Source organism: Megachile rotundata, chromosome 1, assembly GCF_050947335.1.
Source record: "Megachile rotundata isolate GNS110a chromosome 1, iyMegRotu1, whole genome shotgun sequence".
Lineage (NCBI taxonomy): Eukaryota > Metazoa > Arthropoda > Insecta > Hymenoptera > Megachilidae > Megachile > Megachile rotundata.
This window is the reverse complement of record NC_134983.1, coordinates 9,026,290-9,045,451: the sequence shown is the minus strand read 5'-3', so window position 1 is coordinate 9,045,451 and position 19,162 is coordinate 9,026,290. Positions and strand designations below refer to the sequence as shown.

The 19,162-nt window shown below is 36.4% G+C and overlaps 1 protein-coding gene across 2 annotated transcripts in view; it reads right to left on the bottom strand.

The window, feature by feature from the left end:
- Positions 1-19,162, bottom strand: part of LOC100880368 (Tie-like receptor tyrosine kinase) — a 255,904-nt gene that overhangs the window by 34,593 nt on the left and 202,149 nt on the right. The window lies entirely within an intron of this gene.

The window sequence follows — 19,162 nt, the reverse complement described above, 5'->3', positions numbered from 1 at the left end:
CGGTGGGGCGCCATAATATAATCACGACACGCGATTCCGTCTCGTTCCGGCACCATTCGTGGAGGGAAAGTTCGGCCAACGTAAACGGATCCGCGTAACAATGCAGGGAGGCAATGGAACAGGTAATTGTGTTACACGAACTCCGGCTCACGATCAACGATTTTTCGTTGCGCGACGAAAAAAAATCAACCGCACTCGTAATCGATAAATCAACGCGAGAATAAACTTACCGAGTGTCCCTTTCCGAGAACGATGCACGTTGCTGATTAACGAAACACGCGTTAACGAGCGGCGATCTTCAAAAATGCTAGGTTAATTAATTATTTGGTCGTTTACGAAATCTTCAAACTATCGTTGCAGTTATTTATACGGGGTGATCGACGAAATTTAAAATTTAATTCAGAATTTAGATTTTATATTTGGGTGCAGTATTGGCGGGTAGTAGGGTGGTTTTTTGATATAGGCAATATAGAGGTTTATATCGAATAAGAATAAAAAGTTTATATTATATTAAATTTCAGGAAGTAGGTAACAATTATTTATTGTATTTTATGTAGTTTAATATGATTCAAATGTGAAGCAGCTTGTATATTAGAAAAATTTCTAAAATTTCCTTTATATTATATAGAAGGTTCAATTACATATTAAATTTAGATTTTACGTTTCTGTGACTATTTTACAAACTTATGTATACTCTTATGTTTGTAACCAATTTAAAATTTTCTCGTATCACAAGAACTAAGCTATTTACGTACATTTTCCTACGTGACATTTCGGAGTATCTGATCGTAAAATCCAGCGGCAATACGAAAATCCATGGAACGATCAGTAATTGCTTTCTCTCACGAATTCTCTATCAAAACTAGGTTCCTATCGTTCTCTCGAATCGTCCGTTTGGGGACTAATTATCGAGCAACGTATCGTCGACACAATTTACACCGCATTCCATTTAAATTACGGGTCTCGCTGTACGGCCGAAAGAGGCGTAAACGGGATATGAACGAGAAAGAACCCACGAGAGGCAGCGTTGGAAAGAACGGAGCGTATGGAGGGATCGCGAATGGCCGAGTTGTCTTGTTATTCTTTCTTCTTTTTTTTTTCTTTGTGGGGTTCCAGAATCCCTGTACCGTTACTTCACGGTTCCGTACGCGACGAACTTCGTTTCGGTCCCATTGGGCCTTTCAAATTCTTAGCAATTCGATTGAAGTTGCCTGTCAAATTCAAGTTTAGAGGATTACGTCCGTTAGACATGGACGTGACTCCATTTTTTTTTTAACATGAAGACGAATCTGAAAATTGATGACACAACAAGAACCATTTTGGTGAAATAATTCTTTAATGAAAAAATAAGTGTATTGTATAGTTTATTTCAATATCAATACTGTTGATGAAAGACTGCAGTAAAAATAACGAGGATTCTAAACATAATAAAACAATAAACGTTGGAAAAATTTAATTTTCGTAACACATCAGTAATGCAGTATTTTCCAACAACACACTTATAGGTTATATTACCTTTGAATGAAGCAAACAACCATTTTGACACAGCTGTAAAATTAATTACACAAACTATACAAAATGTACAGCATCAATCTTACTTTACAAAATAAAAATTTACAGCAGCAAATTTATTGAAGAACTAATAAAAAAATGTAATATATTTAAATTGTACAGTGTCCCCAGTTTTAGTGTCCAATCATTAAAAAAATATCGTATGAATGTAAATATAAATTAAATTTAATAAATATATAATAATTTAGATACATGAATTTAATGTTTCGTAACTATTCTTAAAACTGCAATTATTAAATCGTTCTTAAAAATCCAGTTTCGTAAATCGTACAATGACGTTTCTACGAGGGTCAAAGTGATTGATCCGCCGTGTCAAATGCGAGGATGAACAACACGAGTTGAAAGGCATGGTAGCATGCGAGAAAAAGTTCGATTTATTAAGTATCGAGGTCCGAGGTCAAGTCACTTCGTGCATGTGGACAGCTAGAAGGCTTTCATCGTGATTGCGGATATGAGGTTGCAGGAGAAGGATAAAAGGATCTGATAGTACCGTTAGCAGCATCGAAGCACAGGATCCATTTATCATGCTTGAACTTCCGATCGAACATTAAGGGGAAGAGCTTCGCCGAGAAATTAGAACATTATCTGATTATATACGGCTTAATTTCAATGAACGAATTTTCTATCTCGACTATTTCCGTGCTCCTACACGTCCGCTATTACGATTATTAACGATAATTGTACGAACCTACCGGTCTTATAGATTTGATGTCAACACATTTTTCTCTTGTTTAGTTTAAGTCGTTTAAGTTAAGACTGACGTCTATTAATTTTGAAGTTCCAAAATTAATACATTTTATAAATGCAAAATTGTTCGTATCCAAATAATAATTTGTATTTGATAAACTAGATAAAAATGACAAAATGGAAAGAAAAGTAAAAACGTTACACTTGGATACAGTTTTAATTATAGTATACTATACAGAAGTATTGCTAATTATTTCTAATTATGTAGAAAAGAAACAGTAGCTTCAGCTACTTCTAGCGAATAACAAATAGAACAAAGAAAGTACCTTACGAATTATAACCAAAACCGTTCAGAATTGTAACCAAAACTTCGAAAAGGTTTCGAAGCTTCACCTGGAGAAAGAAAGCATGCGGTCGAAGTCAAGTATCAAGGTCTCAGGTCAAACCACTTTATAAAGACGAGAGAAGATCGCAATCTCGATTCGAGATACGACAAAGAGAACAGACAGAAAGGTGTGATAACACCATAGCGGTATTTCATGGTAATTACATGGTACCGGTTCCCCGTAAGAATCCAGAAACAAAGAAAAGACATTCTGTTCATCCCTCGAAAGCAGTGTTGTTATTCCAGTAACCTTAGTGTTACTCGAAACATATAGGTAAACGTATCATTTGTGGTCGTTATCTCGTTTCATTGCTCGTCTTTGTACATTATTATCGACATCGAAAACACCATGAAAATGTGGAAAGACTAGAGATGAGGAACCTGTCAGGTAACAGGTGGAAAAACGTCGGTGAAGCTTGTATAAAGTTTACGTTCGCGAAGGAAACAACGAGACAACTATGTTAACCGTGCACAGAGGCGTCTCTTTTTCCCTTCGACGATGATTTACGAAGGATGTGGTACCACGTATGTATTTAAGGCTGCTTTCCACGTGTCGTAGACGTGTGACGTATGCGCGCGTGTACAGGACAGTACAGTCGGGTGCAATGCTTTCCCAAGATTTAATTCGGAAATTTCAAATTTGGACAGCTGGGAATTTTGGTAATTCGAAATTAGGTAGCTGGAGATTTGATTAGGAATTTCGGAGTTCAGAGATTTTGGGATATGGGAATTTTGGGATATGGGGATTTTGGGATATGGGGATATGGGGATTTTGGGATGTGGGGATTTTGGGATGTGGGGATTTTGGGATGTGGGGATTTTGGGATGTGGGGATTTTGCGATGTGGGGATTTTGGGATGTGGGGATTTTGGGATGTGGGGATTTTGGGATATGGGGATTGTGGGATATAGGAAAATGTGGATTTTGAGATATGGAGATTAGGGGACTTAAGGATTTGGGGGTTTTAGGAATTCAGGGGATTTAGGGATTAGGGGATTAGGGGATTAGGAGAATTAAGGATTTGGGGTTTTATGGATTTGGAAATTAGGGAATTTGGGGATTTGAGGATATGGAAATTAGGGAATTAGGGAATTTGGAATATTTGAAATTTTGATATTTAGGGATTTGGGGATTGGGGGATTTGGGAATTATGGGATTTGATGATTTGGGGATTTTGGAATATGGGGATTTTGGGATATGGGGATTTTGGAATATGGGGATTTTGGAATATGGGGATTTTGGGATATGGGGATTTTGGGATATGGGGATTTTGGAATATAGAGATTTTGGAAATTTGCAATTATGAAAGTTAGGAGATTTGTAGATTCAAAGATTTGTGAATTTGAGAATTTCAAAGTTTGTGAATTTGAAAATTTGGAAGAAAGGAATGTGAAAATTGAGAAACTTGGAAATTTGGTAGATAAGAAATTTGATAACCTCACCCAGAAGAAGAATATAAGAACCTAACCTTGAAGAAGAATATGAGAACCTAACCTAGAAGAAGAATATGAGAACCTAACCTAGAAGAAGAATATAAGAACCTAACCTTGAAGAAGAATATAAGAACCTAACCTAAAAGAAGAATATGAAAACCTAACCTAAAAGAAGAATATGAAAACCTAACCTGAAAGAAGAATATGAAAAAGAATATAACCTAGACATTTCTGTACTTGTCCCTACCAGAAAATGTGCGTTGTACCTGAGTGTACCTGATGCGGTGATTCTGAACTGTGGAACAGAGTCGTGATTACGGATAAAATTTTGCTGTTCCTTGCGTCGGCAAGCGTAAATTATCGCGAGGCGTTGGAAGAACTCGCGTTACGAATGCAACACTGCAAACCACGTGCCGGAAGAACCGGTAAATCGAGTGATTTATTGCTTAAGTTTAATTGAGAAATTGTTACTGATTCGCAACACTTTGTAAATCAATTTAATATTTATATACCTCTTCAACTTTCTTACGCGGACTACCTTCAATCTTTTCAACAGCGTTCTCGCCTCGGGCGGATAAATGTGACCTGTGGAAATAACTTGTCATTTGCTATATTAAATATTCATACGACACTTTTAAGCTTGTCGGCTTATCAGACGGCAAAAATCAAAGGGACTATTATTAATATCACGAAACAGGAAGTCTTTGTGCATTTACACCTTGTTACAAGCTCGAGAAACCTGAAACTTGTAATGATGGATTATAGCGAATTTGTGTTTGTTATATGTTACACATGTATGTTATGCTATATTGTTACATTGTTATAAAAAATGTTAGGTTTTATCAGGAAGTTCTTGAGATTGATAAGTGCAACTGGTCTTGAAATTTAATAACAGAAAATATTATTGTATACAAATTAACATAAATATAATATAGTAGTATAAGTAAGTAGTAATAATAAATTATACAATAGAACAGAAATTTTCGTACAACGACTAAAAATCAATACTGAAATGCTGTGAACGACGTAGTAAAATGGTACCATAGCAATGGAGTAACGTTACAAGAATCTACGAGACAAACAGCACAACAATAGCATTTTCAACGCAAAAGAATTTTGCAACGCTTCCTTATTGTGCAGATAGCAGCATGTCCAGCAGACGACAAAGAGTTGTCGATGAAACCGTTTATCGAGGCCAAACGTGATTGACGGCCCACCTACCTCGAATACGATCGCACACAGATATACAAACATGCATATATAAACATGCATGTACATACAAACATGCAGTAGCTACATATCAAGAGCTTTAAACTTTAAGATACAGTACTTCACTAAACGAATTGCAGGTCAAAGTAATTTATTTGAAAAACTTCATTAACATATTATCATTAACATACCACCATGCGTATTGAAAAAACCATTCGTTATTGTACGAAGTACGTTATGGAAATAAAACGAGCATTAATCAATGAAGACATAAGAAAATATCAGCGATCGTTGAGCACATTAAAAGTCGTTAATCATCATTAAATTGTTAAAAGAAACTGATATTTTATTTGATCTTGAAAGTAATACGTTCCTCGGCAACTTTCGTGCTTCTTTCGATGCCAATAACAGAAATAACAAGACACGTTAAGCTGCATGGCAAAGAAGGCTCCAGGGGTTTTCTCAGTGGTTTTCTCGCACGCGATGCTGCACCGAGAATTTCAACCCTATCGTGCGGTTAATAGGTGATACTCTTTTTGTTTCTTCTCGAAAAATGACTCCCGCATTTGTGCAAATAAGTTCGTGGATTCCGGGCATCGACTCTTGACTGTGCTATTTTCGAGTCGAATTTCTCTTGTAAGGTATACTGCTGAAACTTACGTTCTTCTTATTCTCGTGCCTTAAAAAATTGTATTAATAATTCTTTTTAATTTTATTTTCTGTTTTACACAATTTTTTTTTTATAATTTCGTTACGTTTTTATATCACAAAAATCATTCTGTGAGACGTATAAAGTTACAAGAATTAAAATTATTTTTTGAATCACTAACTTTATACGTCTCACAGAATAATTTTTTTATTCCTGTAGTTTTGCAAAATGTTTCAAAAAATAATTTCGTCACAATTTTTTTTATCTTACACAACGTTTTGAAAGATAATTTTGTCAGTCTTATAATTTTACATGTTTCAAAAAATAATTCTATCACATTTGCACATATTAACAAAATATTTCAAGAAACACTATCATCACAATTTTATAATTTTATACAATGTTTCAAAAAAAATGTTATCACACCCCTACAAATTTCCACAATTTCAAAAAATAATTTTATACTCTAATTTGACACAATGCTTCCGAAAATAAATTCTTACACCTCAACACAATATATAAAAACTAATTTTATATTTGAGAACCCCGTGTTATTTAAAATACCTCCAGAATTTACATAATAAAGTAGAATTTTAAAATTATCTCAACACTTGCATGTGCTCCCTAAACTGTTATTGATTCAACGTTGAAAATTCAGGGAACGCCTGGTAATTTCGATCGACAAGCAACTGATTCCTCATAAAATTTACAGATCGTTCAGAGGACGCAAGGTAGTTATTTTTATAATCGGTATACTTAAATCACAAAGTTGAGGTTCGTGCAACCGCCGCTAACAGCAAAAACAAGATCTTCGAATCTCGTTCACGGATCTTAAGTAACGATTGCCACACAGTTTACCATGCAAGAATACTGGTCGTAACTTTTAAGATTCGGTAAGAAAATAAATTTTAACTGCTACTTCAATTGCAACAAATTAGATTTACAACGCCATCAAAGTTTTGCTTGTTTGTTCCTTGGGTGTTCAATGTTTCAGATGAAACTGACTCTGTAATTCGTACTTGCAGTTTGTAAAACATGGAGACACTTGTAAATTATAATAAAAAATTTGGAAAATTGATACTAAAGTAATTGTTACTGTCATATTAATTAGTGTAGAACACAGGTGTTCAGTGGTTAAAAGGTATGTGTTAAAATCAAGTATGTGTAAGGAGTTACACATATGTACATATGTATACACAACAAGGTAGGCAATTGTAGCTATTAATAACAGAGCATTAATTATAACTTCAAAATTCATGGAAAAGTGAACATGAACCGTTCATGAACAATTTTGCAACTAGAAGGTTTCAAAATGGTTAACTGTAACAGCCAAATGCTTCCATTTTGTTTAAGGAATTACTGCCACTATTTTACACTATGTCTGAGTTAAAACCAACAACTGAACACATGTTTACATGTACGTACATCTCATATGATGTACGTACATGTATGTACATATGATGATATCAGTGTAAATTGAAATTTCTCAGTTACTAATTAAATATGCCTCGATACCCATGAGACCATATTTGAATACTCAGTTTAGTCCAATTTTGTACGAAGAAAGCATGAATAAAAAATAGTTGGACCACAATCCGATTCAAGGATCGAATCGACAGGGATGAATTTTTGTAGGGGACTGGAGGGACCCAGCAAGGAAACGTGAGGCTCCGGACGCTCGGGTCCTGCATCCTAAGGTCCTGAATAATGCAGACCACCTATTATCCCTTCCGGAATCGCGAGTCATCATCTGACCTTCCGCGGCCGTTCGCAAGTATCCAGGTTGCACGGAATCCTAGCGAGTGTGCCGTGGGTGTCCTATCCCGCGAAACCGGAGGAACGATGGCGAAAAAACCGGGATAATAATAAAAGCCGATGGTGGGGAGTTTATGGGGGTGCAGAGGGAGAGAACCGAGTCCCGTCGCGTCGCGCAGAAGAAGGCACGAGAAGTCGTGGGTTATCGCCGCGAACGTGACCGCATAAAAGATCGTAATGTTTTATGTGAACACGTGTATAAGGAAGGTCAGTTCTGTTCCCTCCGTCCTTGTTCCCTTGATTTCTCGTCGGGTGTTCTGGATAGAACAGCCATTGTTCTGTGGCCAGGAAAAAACACTTGTCGTCGTCCGATGTAGCGATTACTGTTTCTTCATCGATCACGAGTGCAACCCCTGATTCTCGATCATGCGAGAAGCAACATTTTCGAACCTTGCAGTGTTCGTTTTGTTGTTGATAACTGTACTATTTTAAACGGTGCAAACTAATCTTTATGTACTGAGTGCCCAAGATAAGAGGCTCGGTATGAATCTGAAAGAGTGTGACTCCAGGCCTTCTTTATCTTGGCCACCCTGTATTTGTACATTTTTACAATCCTTGTAGAAGGGACTTAGTTAATGAAGTATCAATATGTTCATAATATAGCTACCCTGTATTTGTACATTTTTACAGTCCTTGTCGAAAAGACTTATTACTTCTGCAGTTTTTGTAGAAAGGACTTAGTGAATGAAGTATCAGTATGTTTATAATATAGCCACCCTGTATTTGTACATTTTTACAGTCCTTGTAGGAAGGACTTATTACTTCTGCAGTCTTTATAGAAAGGACTTAGTTAATGAAGTATCAGTATGTTCATGATATAGCTACTCTATATTTGTACATTTTTACAGTCCTTGTTGAAAGGACTTATTACTTTTGCAGTCTTTATAGAAAGGATTTAGTGAATGAAGTATCAGTATGTTCATAATATAACCACTCTGTATTTGTACATTTTTACAGTCCTTGTAGGAAGGACTTATTAGTTCTACAGTCCTTGTAGAAGAGACATAGTTAATTCAGTACCATTATGTTCATAATATAGCACACTTGATCTGTGTCGATACTTTGTCAACATTTCTAAATCTGTAAACTTATGAATCTAAAAATTTGTACATGTGCAAACTTCAATTTTTAACAATTTCTTAATGCAAAAACGTGAGTCCTTAAAAATTTGGAGATCTTAAAATCTGACAGTTTAAAAACTTGTAATCTGTAAATTATAATCTTGAACACTTGAAACTTTGAAAAAATATAAAAGTAAAAGCTTGAAATTTTGACCTATTCTAAAACTTGAATCTCTTTGTCCACCACCCGAGACTTCAAAACCTCAATAACGCAAATAAAATAAATATGCAAAAAATCTCTAAAAATCTCCTTCGAAAAATTGTGCAAATGTCAATATAAATTTCGAGTCTTTCCAGAATATCTGAAAATCTATTAACTGAAATATCTTTGAGAAACAGAGAACCTGAAATAAATGTAAATTTATTTGAATAGCGGTTAAAGGAGTAGCGATTAAAACGATTTCAGTAATTCGAACACACGAGCGAATGAGGACACTGATGAGATGTAATAGAGTGCATCGAAATTCCTCGAAAGGTAGGAACACGTTCGAACACAATTGCAATAACTTGAACGTAATCGGTGTTGCAGCGAGGGAAGAAGACAGGGAAGGTCGCGAGGTGACAAAGTGGCTGGGATTAAACGGTCGAGGAATACCGGCCACGTTTCTTCGTATTTAGTCGTCCGGTTTCGGGCTGAATTTACGAGGCGGAGTCTCGCGGACGCGAGCAAAGTTATCGCGGTGGGTAATGAACACTTGTTCGTTTTAAGTAGCCGTCCGGCAATTTGTACGTCAGTCGGAGCCGCGCGACAACGCCGACTTCTATCTGGCGCGAATCTCGCGCGCACGCTCCTCGCGATCCTTTTGTGGCGCGTGCACGCGCGCCAACGCTTGCGGGCACCCGAATCCATCGCTGGGGAACCCTTGGAATACCTATCATAATTTCATGCGTTACAGTCATTTCTAATATCATTCGATGGCCATCAATTGGAATGGAATTGCAAATTTACTTTTGGTGATATACTTAAATTGCAAGATATGTGTTATTTATCTGCCTGAAATAGCGTTAGAATTTCTGGACAGAGATAGATAGACTAAACTTCTATGTTTCTAGAGTTTCTAGTTTCTTAATTTGTAAATTCTCAACTTGCACTCTAGTGATAGGTCCTCAGATTATACGATATTTTATAAATATTAAAATTACATGAAAGTTTATAAATTCTTTAATTTCACAATTAATGATTGGAAGTTTAAATTACGTTCACTAATAGTGCTCTTAAGATACAATTAACTGGTCAGACTCACAAAAAGGAACCAAAGAAGTGAAAATGAGAAGGCATTTTTAACATCCGATGCATCGATATCGTTAATTAACGAAGAATATTTCGACCACCGACTTTTAAGCGCGATCGAGAGATTATCTGAACACTTCAAGTTCGACGTTGTGAAACGGTACTCGTGGACGGCGAAAATTTTGTAAAATGTTTACGGTTCGCGATCAAAGGCGCGAGGCTCTCGCGTTAATTGGAACGGTAATCATAAATATTGTCGACGTGTAATTAAGCGGAGAGCTCGACGGTCATAACGTTTTAAGTAACAATCGCTGCTGAAGAGACCTCGAGCATCGACGAGCATTACGAGCAATTTGCTGGCTTTGTTTCGAAGCAGCCTGAATCATAATCGCGTTGCAGTATCGTCCAAGCGTTCGTGCGGAAGATAGCGAGGTTGCCTCGTATCTGACACTGCTATCTCGGTATTTATGTCGAAACCGTGACCCCTGTGACAACGTGGACGTCACGAACATCCCCTTTTCAGAGACCAAAGGAGAGATTAGTGGTCGATGTAGTGGAACATGTATATTACGTACCAACAGGTGGAACGTTTGCTAAGATCAACGAAGACTTTTATTACAAGAAGAAAAATATGGGCAGAAATATTCGCGTATTTACAAATTTAAATAATTCCTGAACAATGACAAGTAATTACTATTGGCTGTCTATAAATAGGATGTAACCCATAGTTTAATAGGGCCATATAGCGAGACTCCATCGGATTCTCTAAAAAGTTTTCTCCTTCAATATTTTATTGGGATATTGGGATGTAGGAACCAGGATGACAATATAACGAGAGTCCATGTTACAATAGATTACATTGAATCGTAGAATATATTACAAGAACATGAATCGGAGATTTCTGACCATCTACACCATAATAAATAAAATAAAAAAATTGAAGTATGGAATAAGATTACTAGCAATAAATATGGAATATCACTAAGTAATCGATCTTGTATTAAAAAGAAAGTAATTGAAATATTCTGGTACCGAGTATGCCTTCGATCGTTGAATCAATCTTTAGCTCCGTGAAGATACTTGTACAAGGTCATAGATTGATCGAGGGTGATTCAGTAAATTTGAATGCAAATAAGTGGAAGGTCTGTTAGCAGAACCATTGTGAGAGTTCAATAAACAGTTCATTGTACGCTCCGTCGAGATTACAAAGCGGTGATTCGGCTAAACAAAATTTGTTTGCGTTTAATTAACTCTGCTAAGTGAGTTGCTTGCTCGTTAAGTACGCGCCTAATTGATTTTATAAAAAAAACTGCAATGAATTATGTTGTACCTTTTTTGTCGACTCGTTAATTCGAAAATTGAAAAGGAAGAGTTAAACGTTTACATAAAAAAAGATAATATAAACGTGGACATTTGTCGAGAGTCTGAATAATTTTTTTCTAACGGGTTTTGGGTTTTAATAAATAAAGATGTAAAAAGTCTGGGAACCAATCTGTTTTTCTGAGCAATTAATCTTCATCTTTCAAGAGTATTACGTAAAATCATTAAGAGACCTTGATTACGTCAAACCACTAAGACGAGGCTCTCATCAATTACACGAGGTATAGGAGTATTTAAAAAATAATTCTTGCTTCATTAAATTAATTACGACGGAAGGAAGTCTTTTAAATTGCTCTTTGTGTGTACCGTTTCGTTTTCTTTTTGTTGGGAACAATATTCTAGCAATTATTACTGTAATTGGTTAGGTACTTTTGTGCAGGAATCTTCAAAACTGGTAAATTTAAATTTGAAGAATTAGAATAAAATATAGAATTGAACAATTGAACAATTGAACAATTTAACAATTGAACAATTGAACAATTGAAAAATTGAAAAATTGAAAGATCGAAAGATTGTAAAATTGAAACATTGAAAAATTGAAAAATTGAAACATTGAAAAATTGAAAAATTGCAAAATTGAAGAATTGAAAAATTGAAGAATTGAAGAATTGAACAACTGAACAATTGAAAAATTGAAAAATTGAAAAATTGTAAAATTGTAAAATTAGAAAATTGTAAAAGTTGCAAATTTACTGAATTATATATCTGTAAAATTATGTAAAATTATATAATTGAAATGTAGATTTGTACAGCAGTAAAGTTCGAAAGTACATAAAATAGAAATTTCAAAGTTCTAAATATTTCTTACACAAAATACAAGTAGTAACAGTGTCGATAGAAATATTTCAAACATTTGCAATTATATCGTAACACGTACGTTTTCACTGCGGTATTCAACGTGTTAATTATAATCCCCGAACAACGAATTAACCTTTCGAGCTACTAAATCACGCTCAGCCGACGAAGTTTTCTCGATCTCCGATGATCTTGTTCGTGGGAATCGTTTTTCCTACGCTCGTAAACATAGAACAATCCGCCAGTCTAAAGAACTAGTCGCAGGTTACAGAACACGGTAATAAACATTTGGACACAGTTGAACGTGTTCGAAGAGCGTGTAACCTGTTGCGTCGTCGTTCGTCGGATATCGACAGAAAGCTCGCGAACAACAAAGGGAATATGTCCGGCAGGTGGTTGGACCTGTTCAACATGTGTGCATCACATGTGCATTGAATGCGTTCATACGTCAGCTGAAGAAGATACGACACAATTGTGCGAACAGTCTTAAATCGAGTTTCAATTGAAATTCTCACCTGCGTCTTTGAACACAGGTGTCTAGAATGTTCCTCTTCCATAATTTATGTTAACAACCGTGTAATAATTACTGCAACCTTCGTCACATCTGTTAGGCCGTACCAACAAACATATTATTAAATGCAAATTCATTTTGTACATTTTTTATGTTTAGACTCTTGAAACTGATCGCGTCGGAAGAATAAATGAATCAGAGAATAATATTGCGTAATCGTGAATGCACTATTTACATATTTATGCAAGTTTTGGAAATAAACGATTAGAGAATCATTGAGCGTTGCAACAATCGACGCAAGGTGAATCGCTATGAAAATTGCTGTCCATTGAATTCCAAAATAATGGTGTTTCGTCGATCGGAGTACGACCGATTCATTACATAATTATCAATGGATTATGCGTACTCAGTGACCGGAGTGTCCTCCGCGAATCATCCCGCCGGAAGCGGATACACGCTTCATGAAAGACGACTACAAGTGAAGCGAGCCGTGTGCGTGCAGACACGACGCAGCAGTTGCGTCCGAGTTCGTCAGACGTGAAATACATTCTGCGACCGATAAAATTACGAATATGCCCGATATTTTTTGCAAATTTTTACTGCATTATTTTATTTCGAAACCTGCAGTTTTTAAATCATCTATTAATTCTTAATTCTTACGTATTTTGATGAATATTAAAACGAAAGTAATGAACTGATTTACTAAATATCAATATAATTGATGGTATTGAGTAACTATCCGTACTAGATCGGTAAATTAATGGATTAATTATTAATTCAAGTTGTAAATTTAATTTATAAATTTAGTTACTGAATGTTCTCAGTAATTTTAGATAAAAAAAATATCTTTGAATGATTAAGTATTACTAACGTAAGAAAATTGTAATTGGATAGAATTATAGGTATTAAAATTATAGTTTCTGTTCGGAGCGAGTTACGAACATTCGAGAATTAAACCTGCGGTAGTGGATCATGATTACGTGTCGAAGATTGCATCGTCCGGCTTCTAGTTGTATAATGGACCCGTGATCTTCCATCAAATCATACGCGAACCGAAAGGAAACTCCGAGCGCATTTTCAGATTGCACGGTGTCGAAACGATCGTGAAAGTATCGTTAATCTAACGTCTAACTATCGAGACATTTTTCATTCGTGAAAATTTCCGTCAATGAAAGTTGCTATTAATTGTAGAGTAAATGGTTGATTGTAGGAATTTTCTGAAATAAAAATTTGGAAATCGAGTAAATTAGTAATTTGGGAAGTTAGAAAGTTAGGCCATTAGGAAATTGTGAAATTGGAAATCTGGGATATTTGGAAATTGGCAGATTAGGAAATTGAGAAATTACAACTTTGGTAAATTGGGAAATTAAGAAATTGAGTAATTAAAACTTTGGTAAATTGGGAAATTAGAAAATTGGAACTTTGGGGAATTTGGAAATTGAGAAATTAGTAAATCAGAAAATTGGTATATTGGAAAATGAACCAGAAACTTCACAAATAAAAAAATATGAAAATGTGAAAAATCAAAAACTTAAAAATTTGATGACTTTTGAAATCTTCAATCGCCCAAGGTACAATTTGCGCAAAACCTAATGCAGAAGTAAGCTAATGACTCCGTCAGAGCGAGTGGTACAGATGTAATGGGTACTGTGTCTTAAGGTTGTTTTACAAGAAACCGTACAGCACCTCAGCATCCGATTAAGGGTCTTCCGGTGGCATCGATAAAGTTACGCATGCGATTACGTGTCGAAGATGGTATCACCTTGAACGTGGTTACATAAGGTCTCCAGGGATGCACAATAGGGCCCCGATGTTCCATTAAATCGTATGCAAATACTTGGAGAACAATGGAACGCGGACGGTCGCGGATCGACGTTAGCGAAAAGTCAGCGGCTGGCTGCCGGAACGTTTCCTGGATGTGCCAACAGATCCACAGAATCCCTGAAGAAGATCTCAACAATCCTAGATCGCACTTTATTCCTTCTCTTACGATTTACTTCAATCTTCAATATATTGCAATTTCAAGGAAAAATACATTTTCCTTTTTTAAAAATCTCCCAATTCAATCTGATACTAATACATTTTTAAATTAGTGCTGAAACGAGAAATTTTAATTTATGGCGATATAACGCGAGGCGATGTAATGTGCTGATATAACGCTGAATGGTTCAACAAATGCTTGATTTAATTTTTTGTCAAAGAATGCGTGGAGATCTAAAGCGAAGTGACTCAAGACGCGGCGATATAACAAATGGGGATATGAAAAATGGCTATACAACGCAAGGTATCTAACAATCAACTGTATAACTTGTAGTCAAACAACGAGTGGTGATATAACGCGAGGCTATATAATAAGTGGCGATATAACGCGTGATAATACAAAGCGTGCTGATATCATGCTAACGTGTGGAGAGAAAACGGCTGACTTTACAACTTTTGTGAAACAACGTGTGACAATATAATGCGTGGCGATATAACACATGACAATTAAAATTAATTACAAATAATTAAATAACAAATTTCTAAGATAATATTTAAATTACAAATCAGCAAGATTACATTTCAGATTCCCTTTTAATTTCCCGTCACAATTAACAAATAGCAAATAAAATACAAGAAAGTTAATAAGTATTTCGTGGTCGATGAAAAATTGTTATGTCCACGTTACGGTTGTCCGGTTGTAATACAAATTCCGTTAGATGTACCCCATGGGCGTGACTGATTGAATATAAATCGTGAATAAATTGCACAGGATAGTACAGGATTAATTTCCGACCCGATGATTTAAGGTGTTTCGTATCCTGAGTAATTGACGTCTCATTTCTGTGTCCAGCCTCCTTGACAGCAACAGAAATTCATCTTAGGCTACGAGAAACACGACTTGGCTGTTTCCTGGTAACGGAATTCGAAGCGCTTCTCTGCTGAGCACGCAATCGATCATGAGCATTGGACATGTTCGTTATCCTTAACAACATTCGTGGGCGAACCATCGCTGATATTCTACGAATCCTATCCTTTCTTCGTTCCTTCCACCTTGAACCTCTAACTCGAACATCTTCTGGGAGCATGGGAAACTATCAAGTAACTTCATGTTCTTTATATTCTGTCTGAAACTTGAGAAACTCTCGAGTAATTTTATATTCTTTTCGTTTCTGAAGATTAATGGTAAAATGTTACAGTGGTAACGCGGTGAAATACAATGGTTAAATATGTAGATAGTTAAGTAATAAAATGGTAAAATGGTATATTAAATGATTAAATCACAAAGTAGTAAAATATCCAAATAACAGAATACAATAGTAAATTAACCGACTGGTAAGATATACAACGGAACAAAAATAGTAAAATTGTATGTAAAGTGAAGAAATCGACTTTCAGTCAATCTCCGGTGAAAAGTCAATTCAGAGATTTTCCAAATTGCAAGAAATACTTGAGACTCGCAAAACATCCGAACGAGCCCCGGTACATCGAGCCGAGTGTTTTTTCGTGGTCGACAGGTTGTAATATTCATAAATCGTTCCATTTAAGCGTCGAAGATTTTCTAATCATCTGTTCTGAGGCATTCGAAGCATTTTGCAGTCAGCAACGAACGATGAAAATACCAAGGATCGTGGCTCTGCGTAGCAACGTCCTTCTTTCTACCGAAGGTAAACGGGCGAACCAACGATCACGATCAAGATCATTGACTTCTCACGAATGTAAAGCGATCCCCTGAAAGTACCCGTACACTGTCGGTGCGATCTTTCGTCCGGATATCACGTGGACACGGAGAAAGGAAGGAGTTATCAAAGTCGTGCATCGCCGCTACGTCACGAACTGGCTCACACAGAATTCTTTCTATCGGGGCAACGTTCCCCTTTTTCATCTTCTTTTCTTTTGTATTTTGTACAATTATCTACCCTAACTTGTGTATGTAGTTAGAGCGACTCTAGTCTTGAAATCAAGAGTAGATCCTCTATTCTCTTAACTATCGTTTTGTCAAGTTTTGCAATCTTTAAATCAAGTTTTAGTTTTCAGATTTGGGAGTTGTGAAATTTTTAAGGTTACAGAGTGCCGAATCCTGGAGTACTAATATTCTCAAAACTTTAGATGATCACGTTTTTAAATTTGAAAATCCTCACATTGATACATTGACAATTTCCAAATTTTTAAATTGAAGTCCAATGTCGATGATTTGTTAGATCTGAGATCTTGAAATTCCCACATTTCCATAGTCTAATATCCCCAAATTCTCATATTCCTAAATTCTCACAATCCCATATTCTAATACTCCCAAATTCCCACAAACCCAAATTTCCAACTTCTCCAATTCTCACAATCCCATATTTTAATACTCCCAAATTCCCACAAACCCAAATTTCTAACTTCTCCAATTCCCACATCCCCAAATTCTCACGTTCCCAAATTCTCTCACAAATCTCCACACTGACACACTCCCAAACTTGCATACTTCCAAATCTCCAAATCCTTAAAACTTCAAATCCCCTTAAATCTCCGAACCCTCAAATCCCTAAATACCCACCCAATAAAATACCCAAAAAATCACCATAGTTCAACTTTCTTTACATCTCCAAAATCACCGTCACTCACACTTTCCTAGCTCGGTTTTTCCAGGAAACAAAAAGATAGAAAGCGTTCGATGGATCGCGAACCAGTTTTCTCCGGTAAAATTAATTAGCCCCGTTCCTCTCGCATCCCTTTCAATTCCACTGACGCGCATCAATCTGATTGTCAGAAGCATCCACGAAGTATCGTGAGATCTGAACAGCTGCGCAGGCTGGACTTTATCGCGATACTGACCACCGGTATTGCCGCGAAACTTACGAACTGATAAAACAAATAAATTGAACAGAACTCCGTGATACATAGCGGGAGCGATCGAGAGAAAGGAGAACGCCTTTCTATCTTCGCTGAATGATGAAACCCGCGTTCAAGGTTACTATTCAAGATCACGGCCACGTTGCTGGACAATCGCCGTTCGTTATTGACCGGTGCACAAAGTCAATGTCCACATCGACAGACATCGAAAGAAAAGGGAAAACTAGATTTTATATATAAAATAAAATAAGGGGGAATAAAACAAGGTTCTGGATGTGGACACACATGTAGGTTAATCTTTTAACCTACAATTTTATACTTGTTCACAGCTAGCTAATTATTGCTGCAACGTTAAAGCAACGTTGAGAGTGAAAATGTTAAGCACATTTTGCCTTTAGTGATTCTTAATTGTGCAGATTGTAACTCAAGAACCTAAAATTCAATTAGGAGTAAAAAGACGAGTGTGGTTCATCGCATCCCGTACTTCACGAGTGACACGATACTGTAGATGTGAAATTGAATGAGAAATGGTAGCAGGGTAAGTCGATCGTTAATAGAGACTAATTTTTCCAGAACGCATCCCACGAACGCATCCTCCCATCGAGTGAGACAAAGCCTGTACGGATAAGTATCGTTACATGTGCCAAGCCACGGGGATAGTCATAATGTAAGCATTGAACCGACGATGGTGCCTGAACCGTCCATTGTATTCCGCAGCCGGAGTCACAGGTTCGGCTAGCCTTGAAGCAGTGAACCTCCCAGCGCGACAAGATGACGCATTGTTACATTGCGCGGCCCTATACTTGCCCTTTGGGGTCACGCAGAAAATCGCAAGGGTTAAGAGGTATCTACGTCTGTACATCTACGTATACCCGGAGCCGCACGAACCGACCGGTGTTCGGATTTCGACGACACCAGAAACCCACGTTTATTCGCGTCGAATACTCGGATAAACTCCATTTTGCCGGTTAAATAATTGCTTGCTGCTGAATCGATAAACTCTTATGTCGCGTTCGAACTTACACAAGAATTTTATGGACGGTGTTGTTAATATTTTATACACAATAGTGGCATCGAGATACACAATCATCGATATAGAGAATAATGTCAGAACATATGGGATATCAATATACTACAGAATATTATGAACGTATTACAATAGCATCTACATATTACGCTCAATGTCATATTACAACAACATATGTCACGAAACTTGTATGCCATTAGGTTATGAACATAGTGATACTGCACACAATGAGGCTATGGACATATTACACATAATGTCAATACACACGATGTCAACACGTTACAATGTCATGTATTACATGTAGTAATATATGTCTCCAAATTGTATGCGAAAATGTACGAAACTCACGCGCAATGTATGCCATGAAATTTACACAAATATCAGTGATGTGTCTTGAAATTGTTCAAATTTTTGTGAGACTCAAATTTAGGAATTCATAAATGGACAACCATGTTGAATATTCAAATTTAAAAATAGATGTATGTAATTTCTGAACCGAAAATATAAATCAGACTTGTCACATTCTGTC